Source organism: Passer domesticus, chromosome 1, assembly GCF_036417665.1.
Source record: "Passer domesticus isolate bPasDom1 chromosome 1, bPasDom1.hap1, whole genome shotgun sequence".
Classification (NCBI taxonomy): domain Eukaryota; kingdom Metazoa; phylum Chordata; class Aves; order Passeriformes; family Passeridae; genus Passer; species Passer domesticus.
Genome location: NC_087474.1, coordinates 11,508,520 through 11,519,396, shown reverse-complemented (window position 1 = coordinate 11,519,396; position 10,877 = coordinate 11,508,520). Strand labels below are relative to the sequence as shown.

Here is a 10,877-nt window from a genome sequence, read left to right as displayed (position 1 = left end):
TCCCCATATGGTGATCTGATATCTGCACAGCTTTCCTGATCCAACAGCTAAGTTTTGTTTGCCAGCATATGCATGTTGAGAAGGGATTCCTCCATAGTAGACTAATAGCCCTGAAGTAAAAGAATTCTGTAGGCATTTCATGTTGCTGTTGAGAAGCCTGATCAATTATAGACAACTCTCTGAGAAACTTCACAGAGACAGAAAATTGTTATGAGAAATAATGGAAAGAGTGGAAGCTGATTCTGAATTCCAAAAAATAAAACAATAAATCTGTTCACTACTTAGTAATGTGACCTTATTTAAATATTGTTTCTTACTGTGTGGTTATGTTTGTTGTTTTTTTTTTTCTTTTTTCGTATATTATTCTCAAGAAAACATTTTTTTTCCTGCAGGGTGTCTATTCAGCATGTACTTTTTATGTAATCTGGCCTCTACAAACTTTGCAATGAATGAGACAAAGTTGAATAACTTTTTCAGAAAATAAAACTGATGGAATATTTTATGAGAGATTTTCACTGCAATGGGAGCCTGGTGTGCTCCAGAGTGCAGCACTTGGCAGATGTAAATAGCAAGGCATAAGAAGGATTACCAGCTACTAATTTTGTGAAAGTCCACTGGCAATAAGAGCACTGCTGCTATCACCAGACTTCAAGGATAACAGCAAACTGAAATAAATCACTCATTCCTTTTTAGCAGAAAGAAATTCTGTGATAGAAATGTTTTAAGTTGATGGAGAAATGAGGGGAAATTGTTTAATGTTCAGAGCTGAAGAATGTTGCTTGAAAACCAATGTTTTTGGAGACATTCAGGTATTGATCAGGCAGAAGTGCTTTGGGCATTCATTTACTAAAGGGCTACAGCAAAACAGAAATAAAAATTGTTTTAAACTGATAGACAAATTTTAGTGCTATAAAGACATTGATAAGAGAATATGTTTTCCCAGAATACTTCAGATGGTAGGAGGACTTTATTCTTGTTTTTTTGCCTTAGGGCATTTGTTTCATTTTTGTTGCTTTCAACAGAATTGTTCATGTGAGTCTGGGTTATTCACATGCCTTGGAGTTATTGGTCTCACCCAGACTCTGCAATCAGAGACACAGACCCTGATACAGTTGACTGCTCACAGAAGTGTGAATCTGGAAATACATAAGAGCATCAAAGTATTTTACACTATGCAGAGGCTCTTCTGACATATTTACACTGCTAAAAATTGAAATTGATGCTCATTAGAATCTTCCTGAGAGACAGTACTCTTATGTTTCAGAAAATCACCCTAAGTACCATTCTGCCCCTTTGAATATCCTAAAATGCTAAACCAAAGCTTAAAGGGAAGCAGACATGTAATTGCTTTAAAGAATAGGTATGTTTTTTAGGTCACTTCTGTTAGAAAGGGATGAAAAATGCTAACTATCTTCTAAGGAATGCAGATGGGAATAAAGGTTCATGGGTTACACCATTTAAATGCATATGACATTGGTAAAAAAAAAAGAAAGTCATTTAATGTTTTATCTATTTTTATGTAATTCTCTATACAATGGTATTCGTGGCTGTGTTACATTTTTGTTTTATTGATCATTCTTATATTTTGCTAATGGTGGATAGATAAAACTACTGTTAGTTAGCTTGCTTGGGAGAAATTTGTAGAATATGCAGCAGAGGAGAGGACATCCTGGATCTCTGACTCCAAAAGTAAGGGAAATTAGCACACTAGGCCCAGTTTCACATATTCTGGAGGAATATCATTCTTTGTCATCTTCAAGGTTCCTTTTCTAATGTCAGTTGTCAAAAAAATCGTATAATAACGACAGTAAATCACTGTTGTGTTTAAGAACTCTCCCTTCATGACTGCTAAAAATGGCAATTGCATGTACATAAAAAAAAAACCAAAAAAAAAACCCCAAAAAAACCCCAAAACAAACAAACAAAAAGAAAAAAGAAAAAAAGAAAAAATAACAGCAGCAACAAAAGAAACAAACAAACAACTCCCAGGATCACACATCTCTCAACACACCTTTTTAAAAAAGGTAAGGGTTTGTTGTTGTTTGATGGGTTTTTGTTTTTATTCTGGATCTAAAATAATGTTTCTAATCTGCTAAATACTTGTAGTTTAATTCCTGCAAAGCAAGTCCAAAATCATATTGAAATTCAGGGAGCGCCTAAGTTTTAATTTCACAGTTTTCTCTATTTGGTTGATTTTTTTAAATGTTTTCCTCATGCTAGAAAAAAATTAAAATAAATTCTGACAATTCACAGTTTCCAAAAGACATGATCTTATTTCAAGTTACTCTGTATTTTTAGTTTACTCACCACAGTGCCTGATTTCTAGCTAAGGTTACATCTGTCAGTCTGGAAGTTCTCCTGGAACTCAAAATTAGTTTGATAATCTGTGTGTTGCCAGCACTTTAGGTTGACATCCCAGAAGCTTTGTAGCATTGCCAGATTTGAAGAGGTCTCTCACCTTTCCGTTTTCTGCAGTGAGTGTGAAATTGATGCAGACATAGCTTTTGAGGAACAGGATGTCCACCAGTTGGATTGTCATCTTCCTGGTAACCTAAAAGAAAAATTCTGAACCAAGATTTCTCCTCTTGTGTATAATAAAAAGAGGAAAGGAAAGAATCATCCTAGGATTATGTGAGTCTAAACTCCTGGACAGGAATCAATTTCTACAGCCACAGCAATTTAAATGCAAACAAATGTGCTACAAAATATTACATAAAGAGTTCATATAATTATATTTTGTTCATGTGATCTCAAGGTAGATCTAAACCAGTAACACAGGCTTGACTAGCTATTGTTGACAGTTTCCTATTTAATTTTATCTCCTTACATATGCAATTTTTGTGGGATTTAATCAATATGTATTGAAACCATTTCGTATACCCATTGCCATCAATATCCTATTACTAATTCTTTTAAATTTTAATTAAATGTTTTCCAAATTAATAATAATACTCAATTCATCATTACACAGGCCAATCATTTCAGTTCATGCAAATTAAAACATGAATTTCAGAGCACTGCAAGCATGGCAGGCAGAACTAACCATGATCAATAAACAGCCTCTCTCCCAGGATTTTCAAATATTCCTAGTTAATTCTGTTCACAAAATACTGAGCAACAGAAAGCAAGAGAGAACAAAAAGGTTATTTACATCTCCATCACAAACCCCTTCATTAGTTCTTTTTCATTGCCAATAATTTTGCTTTTAGCCATTATTGGCATTTGAGCCTTTGCCTGAGTCTGGTCTGCTCTCTCTTTGTTTTAAAAGGATTTGAACTGCCAGACTTTCCTCACGAAGCAGATAGATTATAATGGTCACTCATGGTACACAGAAACGGGTGTTGTGTCTGTTTATTTCTGAGGTATTTTGGAAGATTTATGCTTACAAAATGGGAATTATGAATGGTGAACAAAACCATAAAAATCACACATAAAACCTGTCATAAATCCAAAAATGTTCCATCTAAATCTACATTGTTAATGAATTCAGAAGCTTCTTTCCCTCACCTCCTGTGGTCTCTCTCTTTTTTTTTCTCCAAGATTTAAAGCAGATAGCCATAGAATCTTACTGAAATCGCAAGTTTTCCTTATTTTTGATGCTTAGAAGCAGCCAAAGTCTCATGAGAGAGTTTGTATTTATTAACTATTTTCTGCTTTACTTGAATTTTTTAAGAAGTAAAATAGAGGGGCAGTATAGCATTTCAGATGAATACTAGAACACTTTTGCTGCACGGCTGAAAAGCATCTTGAGAGAACCTATTGGAAATTTACCCTCTGTAGGGGGTGTCACACAAATGTTGCTTTGAACCATAAAAGGTATAATATACTGTATAAAATGGATGATTCATATTTTCCTCTTTTTTTCTTCCAAGTCCAAAATCACTCCATCTCACTTCTTATCTGCTCATATTTAAGTCTAGTATCTTGCCAGGCAGCTGTCACTTCTTACAGCTGCTTTGAGAGAGCTGTGGCAGTGTGAGACTGGGCACAAGCATGCTGTGATTTATAGCAGCAGCAGCCTCTTGGCAGAACTCATTTGACTTAACTTGCACCATGTAAAAGGACGGGCCCTTTTCCAGCCTTGTCTTCCAGGAGCCCGTATTGTCTTTGGAGAGAAGTTGACATCTCCAGAAAGTGATGTATCTACTGCCAAAATGGGTATTATGTAACATATTCCTTTTCCTTCAGCAGCAATGAGAACACAGGCGGTTGCTCAAACCAGTAACGTCACTTTCACATGGCTGAAGCCTGATGGATTGGATACAGACTTTTCTCTTATTCAAATGGTCAGGAGAATGTACTAACAGACTGGTTATTCCCTCCCTTTAGCAACAGCCAAAGGTGAACATAAGATTCAAATTCCTCATATGACTAAAAATGCCTATTTACCAGAATGTAACTACAAACCCTTATCTTGCATCTCCTAAGCCAACAACTCATGTTTGTCTCACTGAAATTACAGAGGTGATACAAGATGAAAAGTTTTAAATTTGTTTAATCAGAAGCTATGTATTCACAAAGAAATAACCAATCAGAAGTGAGTCTTTACTGGATAATTTTTGGATTAATATATCATTTCACAGTCTGCTTAAACCATATTAATTATAAGCCCTCACCATGCATGATCATTCAGAAAAGAGCAATGCAGCCTTTGGCTGTGAGCAGACCAAAGCACTTTCTGTTAAAGAGGAAGTGGGAATTTTGTTTTCTTTTCCATAAACTGAAACAACAATACAGACCATGAGGCCCTTCCATCTTGTTGATTGATGAGCAAAAGAATGTTTCAGCTGTATTGATCTCCTTTATCTGCTAAATATGAAGATGTGGATCAGGGGAAGATTGTAGGAGTGAGGAAGGAACAAGACTTGCTTTATGTGCTAGATAGTGAGGGAATGAGGCCAGAAACTCTTATATGTTTATTATATACCAGTCCTTATTACAAAATATGGTCCAAAAAGAAAGCCAAATTTTGTTATATAATGTGCAGAGAGAGCTGAGGCAGGTAGTAACCAGGTGTTTTGCTTATTCTGAAGGTTCAGGACAGTTTTACAATGCAGACAGGGAATCTGAGCCGAATCAAGGAGCTGATCATGAGTCTTTTGGCTTCAGGAGTCTTTGGAGCTGTTTCTTAGAGCTTAAGTCACTCCTGTTTATCCCTGCAGTGCTCAGAAGGACAAAGAGAGAGCTGTGAGCTCTGCACAATGCACTCCTTGTACAGCAGAGACAGGTAGGTCCCAGTTAATTATTTCTGTCTTGCCCTGGCACATCAAAACAGTCTGCTACAAGTTTGTCCTTCGCCTTCCCACACCCTTTAAAAAAAATATCTACCGCCACTCTTTATTCAAAAAGCTCAAGGATGGCATTTCAAGAGTGTCCAGTGGTCACTTGTGACAGCCTGTAGACTGCTATTATTTGCAATTTAACTTCATCACTGGTATTTTATGACTGCATCTGCAGGTACTGTCAGTTGAACAATATTTAATTCCTTGACTCACAAACTTAACAACAAATACTCGTTCACGGTCCCCATTATGCTTCTAATGGAACTTGCAGTTTCCTTTTTTTTTTAATTTGTTCTGCTGCTTGAAATCTGATTTACTGTAAGATGTTCAATGTTCATGAGCAATAAAATCATAAAAGAATTAAAAAAGGTGATAAACAGATTAAAATCTTGTCTAGCACATTGGTTGTTTAAGGGAAGGAAATGGACTTAATTTCAATTTAAAGAGTTATTTTGTTCTTTCCTACTTAAAAAAAATCTATTGGCTTATGCAGGCCTTCTCCTTACCCCCATAATCTAAAGGTGATGGCAGTTCTTAATTTAAAAATATATGCCATTACATCTTTCTTTGAGTATCATCCTACTGTTAAAAAAGTTTTAGAATGTGCCAAAGTTTAAGGTTGCACCCATGTTAATATTTCCTAAACTATGACAGTACTTGGCAGTTACAGACTTTGGCTTGTTTTCAGACTTAAAATTAGAATTTGTATTACTCAGTTGACTTTTAAGCATAATTTAAATTTTAAACAGAAGGACCATCTTTCAGAAACTATTTGAGGCAAACAAGATGACAGAGAGATTCAAGAGGTTTTCTAGTCCAGTAGCTACCAACTACTGGACCCCAGCACGTGAGAAATGTCAAAGCTCCCTTCTAAGACTCAGGTAATCAAATTAAAGAAAATAGGAAAATTAAAAAGAATAAAGACTCAGATCTCAAATTTTTCTGATTGTAGATGAAGATGAACTTTGAAAACATGCAAAATATTTTATGGCTTTGTGTAAAAAAAGGCATTACATAGCTTTTAAATGCTTTTCAGAACATTTATGTGATACTTAGTGTGACTGAATAAAGGCATCAAGCTATAACCTTTTACTGTCTAACTTATCTTAAAGATCTCCAGTGATGGTATTTCCACAAATTCTCTGAGCAGCCTGTGCCAGTGATTTAACATTTCCTAATAGACATAAGCTATAGTTTCTCACTGCACCTTGGCTCCACCATTTTTTATTCTCTCTCACAGATATGAGAACAGGTTATTCCCTTCTTTTAGCAACAGCCAAAAGTGAACATAAGATTCAAATTCCTCATGTGACTAAAAAATGCCTACTTACCAGAATGTAACAATAAACCCTTATCTTGCATCTCCTAAGCCAACAACTCACATTTGTCTCACTGAAACTACAGAGGTGATAGAAGATGAAAAGTTTTACATTTGTTTAAACACAAACTATATATTCATAAAAAAACAACCAGCCCCCTTTACAGAAGGATCCACATTTGTCTGAAGAGAGCTGGAAAGGTCTAAAATATACTAATTTAAAACATTTTAGCAATACTGCTCTGTTGCCTCTGGCAATATTCTTATGACATATTTATATTAATATATGTATTTATTTCAAATTACTTCCTCTTCCCTCTAACTGTGTCCTGCAGATTTTATGCTGGGTAATTGCCTCTCTAGACTCTTAAAAATTGTCAGGTTTTGTCTAAAAATATATTTAATTGTAAATTTTCAGAAACCTTGCTTGTTGCTTTAAAATTAATCAGTAGAATCACGGAACTAATTTTAATGATGATTGCTATTCTAATGGGCGAATATTTTTAGCTAAATCTAAAATGAAAAAAGGCTTTATGGTTTGGTGGAACTTTAAGCGAGTACAAAGCTGTAATACATCTACCAAGCACAGATAACAGATTATCTTAATTCAAATTATGAAGGTATTTATAGAACAGACCAGCAAGTGGCAGTACATGTTGTGCATAAATCATGAATGATAAGACTGAAATCTTTAAAATGAAACTAAATAGACAGTCAAACAAGCTTTCATGTACAGTCTTATTCATTTTAAGGATCCTGCCAAGAATTGTAAATGCTTCATTCCACATGGCCTTATTTATTTTCCTGGAAATAATAAGTATCTCTCAATTTTAGGAAAGAAAGGAAACAACTCTCCTGTAACTGCTGGGATGCATTTGTGTCTCAGTTAATCAAAATGTATGTACTGTAAGCCTAATGCTGGCTCAGAGTGGAAAATGGAATTTTCCAGAGAGCGTAGTGTTATGAATTGCCATGACTCATAACATATTCCAATAAATAATCACTGCCTATGGGTACTGTATTGTAATGGATCTACAATGCCTACTCCAATGGTCTTTGACCCTGGTATCTTTTATGTGAACTCCATTTTGTGCAGTTTATTTTCACAGGTGAAATGTTAGAAGAAACCATAATAAACCATAATATATGCTATTACTGATTCCTTCAAAGTCAGTTAAATATATTGCTAGTAACATCTAACACAGAAAAGGAAAAAGAAGAAAAAGAAAAAGAAGAAAAATAAATAAATAAAAAACAAAGAAAAAGAAAGGAAAAAGAAAGAAAAAGGAAAATAGAAAAAGGAAGGAAAAAGAAAAAAAGACTGTATCTTTCATTCTGTGAGTTAGCTAAGAAAACCAAAATGTGTGTGTTTTGATAAAATATTACTTTGAAATCGCTGGCTGTGTTGGTAAAGTGTTATGACAGAAGTATATTTTTCTTCTCTAGAAATATTTACAGTAATGTACTGTGAGACTGTAATGACTGATACTCTCTGAAAATAACGTCCATACTCTGAAGATGAACATAAAGAGAAATAATAGAGGAACCCATTGTTGTTTCTCAGAACATCATCTCTGCTACAGAGATCACCAGTTAGGGTAAATGAGAGCTACTTGTACTGGAATCCTTTTAACCCCTCCTCTGTTTAGGATATTAACTGGACTGCTAAATGCTGTTCCTTGTGAATCTGACTGTTGGCACACGTATGAATTTTGTGTGTGAATGATGTTGCCAGTTTTTATCATGTGGTTTCATGGAGACGCACAGAAATTATTTTCCTTTTGCATCCCTGTTCCTGAGGTTGCTGAGCGTGATGGTTCTGCTTGTTTCCTTCATGAAACAAGGCTGTTCAAGCAGCATGCTGTGACATTTGTTAGTGAAATGCAGCTAGAGTTGACTGAAAAAATGTCAACTACGCTTCTGAATTTCAGAAAAAGTTTCTGCACGTTTAGGTTACATTTGCAAATGGGCCAGAAGCAGTGGGTGGTGTCATTCTCTGATGCAGCAGTCCAGAATGAAAAGAATAAATTAAGGTGAAGGAGAGTAAAGATTCAGTGCCTTTTCTGACTGATGGATTTTATATCTCCCCTTTCTCCCAGAACTGTGGCTTTGCTCTGCCTTAGCATATTTTTAAGTGTGCTCTCAGGCTCTCCTTGTAAAGATGTTCACTTTTTCCTGGAATGATTTTTGAGAGAAGAAAGAAAAACCACAGCTTTTCATATCACAAATGGCAATTGTTAGGCTGAAAGGGTCATTCTTGCACTCTGAATAAAATTTTTCTCATGCAAAATGAAATATAACCAGTGGGAGAAACCAAGAGACATTCACCTGCAGATACATAAGAGTACTGAGTTTATGCATTTTCTCTGTGCATTTAGGCATTTAAATCTCTGTCTCGCAAGCTCACAGTAGAAGATTTCAAGACCCAGATAACAAGATTTGGATTTGTGAGGAATTTTTCTCGCTGACTTTTGCTGGAGGCATTCTGCTTAGTGGCAAGAGACACTTAGGTGTAAAGACATGTCTATGAAGTACAAAGCATTAAAATACAGGCAACAGGTCAAGGATATTCTGTATTGACTCTTGCCCAGTCTGGATGAGAAGTCAAGCACTGTTTCTTTAATGTAAAACTCCATTGCAAGCAGATAAGACAGGTAAGATTTTCCTCCATAAACACTGTGAAGTAGACCTTTTCCACAGGGTTGTTAGTCTGTCTCTTCCCAGCACCTCTTCCCAGAGTTACTTCCTAGCATTTACTATTCTATGGGATTGCTCTTCCATATGTGCAGAACTTTGTGCTTTTATTTTTGAACCTTCTGCAATTTCTGTTGGCCCAGTTCCAAGGTTTATCAAGATGTTCTGGACTGAATCTCTGTTGTGATTTGATGAGACTTCTGGTTCTCAGGCTGTGCCTGAACAACACCAGAAAATACTCCTGAATTCAAGGCAAATATCATGTGCTAAAAGTCTCTAAAATAATAGTATTTTTGTATTCTTGTCTTTGCTATAAAAACTGCATTACCTGAAAAACTGAGAAAAGGCCATCTTGAACCATATTTTATCATACCTCGCTCAGTAGAGAAGATGTAACTTCCTTCCTACATAATCTAGGAGAAAAGCTCAGGTTTCCTATTTGACTCATATTTGCAGTTTTTTGCTCTTCTAACTTGAGCTCCCTAATCAGAGGGCTGTTATACAGAAGGTTGGCAGAACTATGCAGTTAAGTACATTCAGTGTATTTATAATCACGTAGATTCTCTAAGACTATTTTTAAAGATCCCATTAAAAAAATAAAGGAGGAAATCTGGATGATCAGGCCAAGCATAAAGCAGAATTTTACTTATTTTTAGTCATATTTACCTCTGTATCTCCTTGCTGCTCCATTTAGGAATGGTTTAGCCTTTATTTGACTATATCTTCTGAATATGAGCCTCTGAAAGTCCCCTCAATTCCATTTATCTTAGCCAAGTCCTGTAAGAGAATCATTGACTAGGAATTATCTCATATTGAATTTTAGTGTTATATTACAGAATTCACAGAATTATTAGGTTGGAAGAGACCCTAAAGATCATCAAGTCCAACCCCTGCCCTAACATCTCAACTAAACCATGGCACTAAGTGCCACATCCAGTCCTTTCTTACACACATCCAGGGATGGTGACTCCACCACCTCCCTGGGCATGCCATCCCAGAACTCTATCACTCTTTCTGTAAAAAACTTCTTCCTAATATCCTAGATATCCTTCCTAATATTGGTGAACTCCTAAGGAAATTAACTTTTTTTTTTTTTTTTTTGGAGCTGTTTACCTCTGCCTGCTGTAGACTTTGGCTACAAGACTTTATGACTATATTTAATAGGATAGAAAATGTTGATGTAAATAAGAATGAGACAGAAGTAATGCAACCCTGGCTGGAGGCTGACAATTGCCCTAGCTACAAAACACTGGATAATCAGTAACCATGGCTGTAACATCATAGTGAGGATTCCAGACTTTGGGAATGGAAGATTTACAGCACCACATAAATTCTTCTGCACTTGCTATTGCTTTTGTTTTCTCTTACAAAGGTAAGGTAATCCCCTGAGTGTGTGGTAACTGGCAATGTTTATTTTGGGATATGCTGCAGACAGTGTGTCCAGGTGGTGTTTTCTGATTCAAAGCTGAGGTCAATCAAAAGTGATGGAAAATATTAGCAATGTCTTGGCCCGATTCTCTCTGTTCATTTAGGAATTTGAATAAGACTTTCCTGCTGTTACAATATCTTCTTTGTTCTTCCTT

General features: G+C 35.7%; 1 long non-coding RNA gene across 5 annotated transcripts; it reads right to left on the bottom strand.

Moving 5' to 3' along the window:
* Positions 1-1,038: 1,038 nt before the first annotated feature.
* On the bottom strand, positions 1,039-10,542 carry LOC135287049 (uncharacterized). 5 transcript variants are annotated; one of them, XR_010350952.1, is made up of 5 exons: positions 10,408-10,542; positions 9,961-10,071; positions 2,459-2,565; positions 2,308-2,358; positions 1,039-1,136 (listed from the first exon to the last, which is right to left on the bottom strand). It is a non-coding gene; the product is annotated as an uncharacterized LOC135287049 (long non-coding RNA). The 5 variants fall into 5 exon arrangements; XR_010350950.1 differs by having other exon boundaries at positions 2,459-2,551; XR_010350959.1 differs by lacking the exon at positions 1,039-1,136 and adding an exon at positions 1,749-1,769 and having other exon boundaries at positions 2,308-2,364; positions 2,459-2,551.
* Between the last annotated feature and the right edge of the window lie 335 nt (positions 10,543-10,877).